Source organism: Triticum aestivum, chromosome 5B (genome assembly GCF_018294505.1).
Source record: "Triticum aestivum cultivar Chinese Spring chromosome 5B, IWGSC CS RefSeq v2.1, whole genome shotgun sequence".
NCBI classification, from domain to species: domain Eukaryota; kingdom Viridiplantae; phylum Streptophyta; class Magnoliopsida; order Poales; family Poaceae; genus Triticum; species Triticum aestivum.
This window is the reverse complement of record NC_057807.1, coordinates 481,356,054-481,363,676: the sequence shown is the minus strand read 5'-3', so window position 1 is coordinate 481,363,676 and position 7,623 is coordinate 481,356,054.

Below are 7,623 nucleotides of genomic sequence, written 5' to 3'. Positions count from 1 at the left end.
CCTTGCGGCTCCCCCTCCCCCGGCCCAGGCGCCCCCTAGAGACCCCTCCCCCCCTCCTCGGACGCGGCAGACGGCCCCCCGCCCTTCGGGGGCCGAGCTGGTGGTCCGGGGTCGCACCCGCTCCCGCACGGCGGCCCTCCGCGCTCTCAGCGCGTCTCGTGTCTTGGGGTCAAGCAGCCCCCCAATGGCTCCTTGATGCGTGCCCTATTCTGGAACATCCGCGGCTTCGGCCATGATGGCCGACGCCGCCAGTTAGTGGAGTACTTGTGAGATGAACGCATCGACCTAGTGGCCGTGCAGGAGACCATGCGCCGGGACTTTGCGCTCCCTGAGCTCGACCGGCTGAGCTCTCACCTATTTGCGTGGCACTGGCTCCCTTCTAGTGGGAGTGCAGGCCACTCGGGTGGCATCCTCCTAGGCGTGAAGGATGCCACCTTTGAGGTGGGCAGCATGAACCGGGGCGAATTCTTCGTCAGCATGGAGGTCTTTGAGAGATCTCTCAATTTCAAATGGGAGATCATCATCGTCTATGGTCTGGCTGACCATAGTAGGTCGGCCTCCTTCCTGGAGGAACTTCACCGGAAAATCTCGGCCACCTCCCTCCCCGTAGTTGTCGGGGGGGGACTTCAACCTGTTGCGGTGTGCAGAAGACAAGAACAATGGCAATGTTAGTTTTGCCCGGATGGACATGTTTAACGACTTCATTGCCGACCTCGCCCTCAGGGAGCTTGATCGGGTTGGGGCTCGTTTTACTTGGACCAACCGCCAAGCCTCCCCGACCCTCTCCGTCTTGGACAGGGTCCTAGTTTCCCCCGAGTGGGACCTCCGGTGCCCCTTAGCCTCTCTTCGTGCCGTCACCCGGATTGGGTCTGACCATGTTCCCCTGCTTCTCTCCTCCGCAGATGAGCGCCCCCCGATTCCCCCTCGGTTCCGTTTTGAGGCTTTCTGGCTCTCCCAGGCCGGATTCTCTGACGCCGTCAGTGCTCGTTGGATCGAGGCTCGTGGCCATCCCCACCCCCGCCCCCCTTCCGCCATAGATGCGTGGCACTTCTGTGCGAAGCGTGCCCGACAATTTATGAAGGGGTGGGGAGCCAACCTGGGAAGAGACTCCAGGGAACGGAAGAAGGCTCTCCTGTCGGCGATCCAGGCCCTCGACTTCAGGGCTGATGCGATCGGTCTCTCTCCTGACGAGTGGATGTCCCGTTATGACCTCGAGGACCAGCTCTTCGTGATTTACTCTGATGAGGAGGCTTATTGGCGCATTCGGGGCGCCCAGCGTTGGGTCTTGAAGGGGGATGCGAATACGGCCTACTTCCAGGCGATCGCAAATGGGCGCCGTAGACGCAACACCATCTCCTGCCTTTGGGAGGGAGCCACTCTCCTTCAGGATCCCCGCGATATCCGCGCCCATGTTGATGGCTTCTATCGCTCCCTCTTCTCCCCCGCTCCTCGGAGCGGCCTCTCTCTTGCCTTTGACTGCTGGACCGGCGACCGTCTAGTCTCTGACGAAGACAATGCCACCTTGACGGCCCCCTTCTCTGGTCAAGAGGTCTGGGAGGCTATCAAGGGTATGAATCCCTCCTCGGCGCCGGGCCCGGACGGCCTCCCGGTTCTCTTCTTCCAAACCTTCTGGAGCGTGGTCAAACCCGAGATCATGGCCATTTTCGAGGAATTCTTCGTGGGCTCGATCGACCTTGGCCGCCTCAACTTTGGGACCATCTCCCTCATTCCCAAGGTCCCTGGGGCGACTGACATCCGCCAGTTCCGCCCGATTACGGTCATAAACGTGATCTTCCGGATCTTGGCCAAAGGGTACGCCAATAGGGTGACCCTGCTGGCTGACCGGATCATTCACCCTAATCAGTCGGCGTTCATTCAGGGCCGGTTCATCCTTGATGGGGTCTTGGTCCTGCACGAGGTTCTTCATGAGGTCCGGGTCAAACACCTGAAGGCGGTCTTTCTGAAGATCGATTTTCACAAAGCTTATGACACGGTTAGCTGGCCCTTCCTTCGGGAAGTCCTTCTGCGCAAGGGATTTGACGACCGGTGGATCACGAGAGTCATGCAAATGGTCTCTTGCGGTTGCACGGCGGTCAATATTAATGGCGAAATTGGTCCCTTCTTCCCTACCCTTTGTGGGGTGCGCCAAGGCGACCCCTTCTCCCCGTTCCTCTTCAACATGGTCGTGGACGCTTTGGCTTCCATTCTCGATAAGGCGAAAGCTGCGGGCCACCTCCGAGGCATCGCCCCCCATCTCTCCGGGGACGCGGGGATCTCCATCCTCCAGTATGCGGACGACACAATCATCATGGTCGAAGGCTCGGAGATGGACATCGCCAATCTCAAATTCCTCCTCCTTTGCTTTCAGCAGATGTCGGGCCTCAAGATCAATTTTGATAAGAGCGATGTTATGGTGATGGGATACTCTCCCGAGGAGTCAGTGGCCATTGCCAATAGACTCAATTGCCGCTTGGGCTCGTTTCCTTCTACCTATCTGGGGACGCCCATCAGTCACTCGCGCCTCCTGGCCGCCGATCTTCGCCCCTCCGTGACCAAGCTCCAGACTAGATGCGAGCCTTGGCAGGGGAGGTGGCTGTCCAAGGCGGCCAGGACTATTCTTATCAACTCCTCCCTCTCCAGTCTCCTCTTATTTCTTATGAGTTTCTACAGCCTTCACGATTCTCTTCATAAGGAGATCGCGAAAATCCAGTCCCGCTTCTATTGGGCTGGGGAGCACGGCAAGCAGAAGTATCACATGGTCAGCTGGCCTGACATCTGCAAGCCGAGGGAGCAGGGGGGTTTGGGGATCATGTGCTCCAAACGGATGAATATTTCCCTCCTCTCCCGATGGCTGTGGCGCATCTCGCAGGGCCACAGGGGCCTCTGGCTGGACATTATCCGGAATAAATACCTGCGCGGCCAACCCCTTGCCTTCTGCCAGAAGTCGGGTGGCTCTCAGTTCTGGCAGTCCCTTGTCCAGCTCCTTCCTGTGCTCCGCATTGGTACCTCTATCTCGGTAGGATCTGGCCGTTCGACGTTATTCTGGTATGACCGTTGGGCCGGTGACGCCCCCTTTGCGGCTCGCTTCCCCATTCTCTTTGCTATCTCTGTCGACCCCATGATCTCTGTTGATAGGGCCCTATTTGACTTAGGGCGCCTCGCTTTCCGTCGGCCATTTGGGCCTGCGGAATCCGCCGCCTGGCGTGAGCTTCTTGAGTGCGTCGCTCTTCATGAGCCGCTGGTTGACGGCGTCCAAGACTGTGTTCGATGGCATTTGGAGCCGTCTGGCCAGTTCTCTACCAAATCGCTCTATGCGGCCATTGCCCCCTCCGCCGCCCCTCCCCCCCTCTCAATGGTTTGGTCCGTCCGCCTCCCTCTGAAGATCCGTATCTTCATGTGGCAGTGGATCCGGGGACGGATCCCCTCCGGTGTGGAGGTCCGCAAGCGTAATGACCCGGGTTCTGGTCTCTGCCCCCTCTGTGCCGTCCCCGAGGACTCTAACCACATCTTCTTCGCTTGCACCTCTGCCCAGTTCCTCTGGAGCTGTTTTCGCGAGCTTGTCGGCGGAAATTGGACTCACACCAACTTCCCCGACCTTTTTGCTGAACTCCAAGCGTCCCCCCCGTCCTCCCGCCACATTAGGTGGCTGGAGGTTGGGACCCTAGCCTGGACTCTTTGGACTGTTCGTAATAAGCTTGTGATTGAGCGCACTCCGCTTCTTCGTGCTACTGGCGCTCTCTACAAATTCTCGGGTTTCCTGCAGCTTTGGCGGCCGCTTAGCCGTCTCCTGGAGCGCGACGCCATCTCCGCCTTCATCGCCGACCTCCGCTCGATGGCCGTCCGCCTGTCGCCGCCGCCGCCGCCCCCTCCGCCGGAGCCTGACTAGTCCCCTGCGTGGGTCTCTCGCCCGGCCTCGCCCGGTTTCCTTTTCTGTTTCTTTGGGCTTGTTGAGCTGTGCCCTCAGCAGTTCCTTATGACTTTGTTGTGCTACTTGGGTGTGTGTGTCTGAACCTGTTGGGGTTGTGTGTTTTGTGGCGGTGTGCTTTATCTATAAAGCGGGGCGAAAGCCTTTTTCGGTATGGCACCACCTACCTTGTATGTCGTCAAGCCAGAGCCCTAGAGGGCGATGACACGGAGCACGTCATCACATGGCCCGCCCTTTACTTCGTCGCGCCAGATGGACGCCACTGGAGACGAAAACTCGGAGCTCGCCGTCACGCCCTTTGTCCACTCATCAAGACGGCACGGCACCATGGCGAACGAGGACGCATATCTCATCGCCATGACGCCACCTGCTCTTTACGTCGTCAAGCCAGCAGTGTGGAGGACTAAGATGTGAAGCTCACCACGTCTTCAAACCAGCACTGTGGTGTCACCCGCCGTATGTCTCGTCAAGTTGGTGCTGCTGAACACGACAACGCGAAACTCATTTTTAACCCTTTGTTGCTCCGGATGCCACTATAGATGAGGTCGACACTGAACCACTGCCCGGTGCAGCTCACCATCAAACACGACGGCCACACTCGGAGAGACAACACCGTAAGGCCTGTCATGATGAAGTCCATGTTCTGCTCGCCCGGAGATGATGACGTGGCGTCGCTCACGTCCAGCTTAATAGAAGCCGAAGTCAATGAAGTTGAAGAACAAGGGGAGAGGATTTGTGACACGCAGGTTTGGGGGGACTGAGCCCCTCGCGCATGCTTTTTCTTTCTACTTCCGATTTTTAATCTTTCATATCTTTTGAATAAAAAGTTTAAATTAAGTTATGTTTTCATATTCGTGTCTCTCATCACATAGGCTTTCAAATATTCATTTCAAATATGATTTGATGAGTTTTTAAGACTTATGTTAAGTTTTAACTTTTGAAACTTAGTACGAGCGACAGACAAGAACACAACTTTAGTATTTGCGTCTGACAAACAAAGTCGCTTAAAGTTTCAACGCTGGACTTGATACGAGCGACCGAGAAAATTGCAAGTTTCAGATGCAAAATTTCAGGGATCCGACTACTTTGCATCATCCGTACCCAACACGTAGGCGACATCATCAACACCCGTTGCTATGGTAACACCGATGCCATTGCCAACGACGCTTTCTACTGTCTACTTCGCCATCGACATGAAATTCGACGAGGGCGAGGTGTTGCCCAGGACGCCATCAACCCGAAGTACATCGCAGGACAACGACACACAATCGTCTGTGCCTAGGAAAAAGATACCACACTGAGGTACTTGTCTCCCGCTCAAGAAGGACAACGCCCCGCCATGACGCCACCCGCATCATGTTCACTGGAGGTCTGGGTCAAGGAAGTCAACTTGACCCGAAGACGGGGCGCGATGGAGGGACTAGACGACGTGGTTTCTTGGACACCACATCTCCACGGGCCTGTGAGGCGGCGGCCTTGTCTTGGCAGATTGTCGTAGGCTCCACATCTAGCTAAGAGCCTGAGACGAGGTACCAACCACACCGGTCATGTGAAAGGAAACTTGGAAAATAAGCATACGAAAGGAAGATCTATAGAAAATAATTTGGCATGTGGATTGTGGAGTTAGCACTATAGAAATGTTGGGAGTGAAAAGCAATGCTAAAGAGGCAGGAAAAGCTAGCATGTTATTAGTTTCGGAAACAAAATAATTTCGGACCTCATCGAAATATGCAAAATTTTGAAATTCACATGTTTCATAAATTATTTCAGATTTTAAGATTTCAAATTTCACTAAATCTTAATGAATCCTAATCAAATTTAAATTTATTTTGAATCTTTCTTGAAATTTCAGGGTTAAAATTATTTTGGACCCGAATGAAATATGCGAAATTTCAAAAATTTCACTGAACTTTCGTTGAAATTTTTAACCCTAGGAGAAAGTATTCCATTTAGGCAACAAAAGACATAGTGTCCCAAGGTGTAGATTGGCTCTGTATGATCCCGAATTTCCAGTATATCTTTTCATTAAGTGGTAGCAGCTGATGACTAGTTAGTCGGATTGTCACCTTTTCGCTCGACTAAGAACGAGCGGCGTTCGCGTGCGGGGTAGTAGGGAGTGAACACTCAGGGTGTGATTTGTGAGGGGTGATCGAACGCTATACAAATATCAAGATTGGTGCCGCCACATCCAACGGCACAACCTGAGCTCGCTTCAAATGATATAGAAATGACGCCAGTTCTATAGCATTTGGGAAAGTAAAGGACAAAACAGGTCATTATGTGCTAAGTACCAACTCCTACTCATGTTGATTTCTACAAAAAATTCTATCAAGTGGACACTTGGAAAAAAAGAAGAAGACCTAGGCCAAGGTACATCCATGTGGAAGCTAGACCCTAGAATCCATTGTTCAGCCGTTGCCGGAACCTCTTGATGAACATATTGAGGGAGTCCTGAACTAGGGGGTATCCGGACAGCCGGACTGTGTACAACGTCCGGACTATTGAAGCATGAAGATACAAGACTCAAGACTTCGGCCCGTGTCCGGATGGGACTCTCCTTTGCGTGGAAGGCAAGCTTGGCGATCCGGATATTATGTTTCCTTTTTTGTAACCGACTCCATGTAAATCCTAGCCCTCTCCGGTGTCTATATAAATCGGAGAGGTTGGTCCTTAGAAGGCCGATCACAATTACAACCACAGCATCATAGGCTAGCTCTTAGGGTTTAGCCTCTACGATCTCGTGGTAGATCTACTCTTGTACTACCCATATCATCAATATTAATCAAGCAGGAAGTAGGGTTTTACCTCCATCGAGAGGGCCCGAACCTGAGTAAACATTTGTGTCCCTTGCTTCCTGTTACCATCAGCCTTGACGCACAGATCGGGACCCCCTACCCGAGATCCACCGGTTTTGACACCGACATTGGTGCTTTCATTGAGAGTTCCTCTGTGTCATCGCTATCAGGCTCGATGGCTCCTTCAATCATCATCAACAACGCTGTCCAGGGCGAGACTTTCCTCCCCGGACAGATCTTTGTGTTCGGCGACTTCGCACTACGGGCCAATTCGCTTGGCCACCTAGAGCAGATTGATAGCTATGCCCCCGGCCACCAGGTCAGGTTCGGAAACTTGAAATACACAGCGGATATTCGCGGAGACATGATCTTCGACGGATTTGGGCCAGCACCAGGATCGTCGAACAATCACGATGAGCACGGCTTAGACCTGCTGTCAGACGATGCTCGGGATATCACCCCGGCAGAAGCCCCGGATCTAAATCCGGGGCAGGTTGCGTTGCCTAAGGACGGAGGGCTGGACCCCGCCCCCCAGGCCGTACCCTCATCGGCGATGGAGCTGAACACAGGCCTCACTTCTGAGGAAGCCTGTGACTCCGGACCCCCGGATTCATATCCAGTTGTAGGTTCCAATACGCGCGTCCTTGAGCCCGCTGAACCTGGTTGGGCTCCGGTGATGGAGTTCACCGCGGCGGACATCTTTCAGCACTTGCCCTTTGACGACATGCTAAACTTATTGAAGTCTCTCTCTTTGTCAGGAGACTCTGGGCCAAACTATGTCCGTCTTGAGTGGGAAGCAGACGACGATGGAATTCGTTGCCCACCCACCACCCACTTCATTGCCACGATCGATGATCTACCGACGTGCTTGACTTCGACTCAAAAGACATCGACGGTATGGAC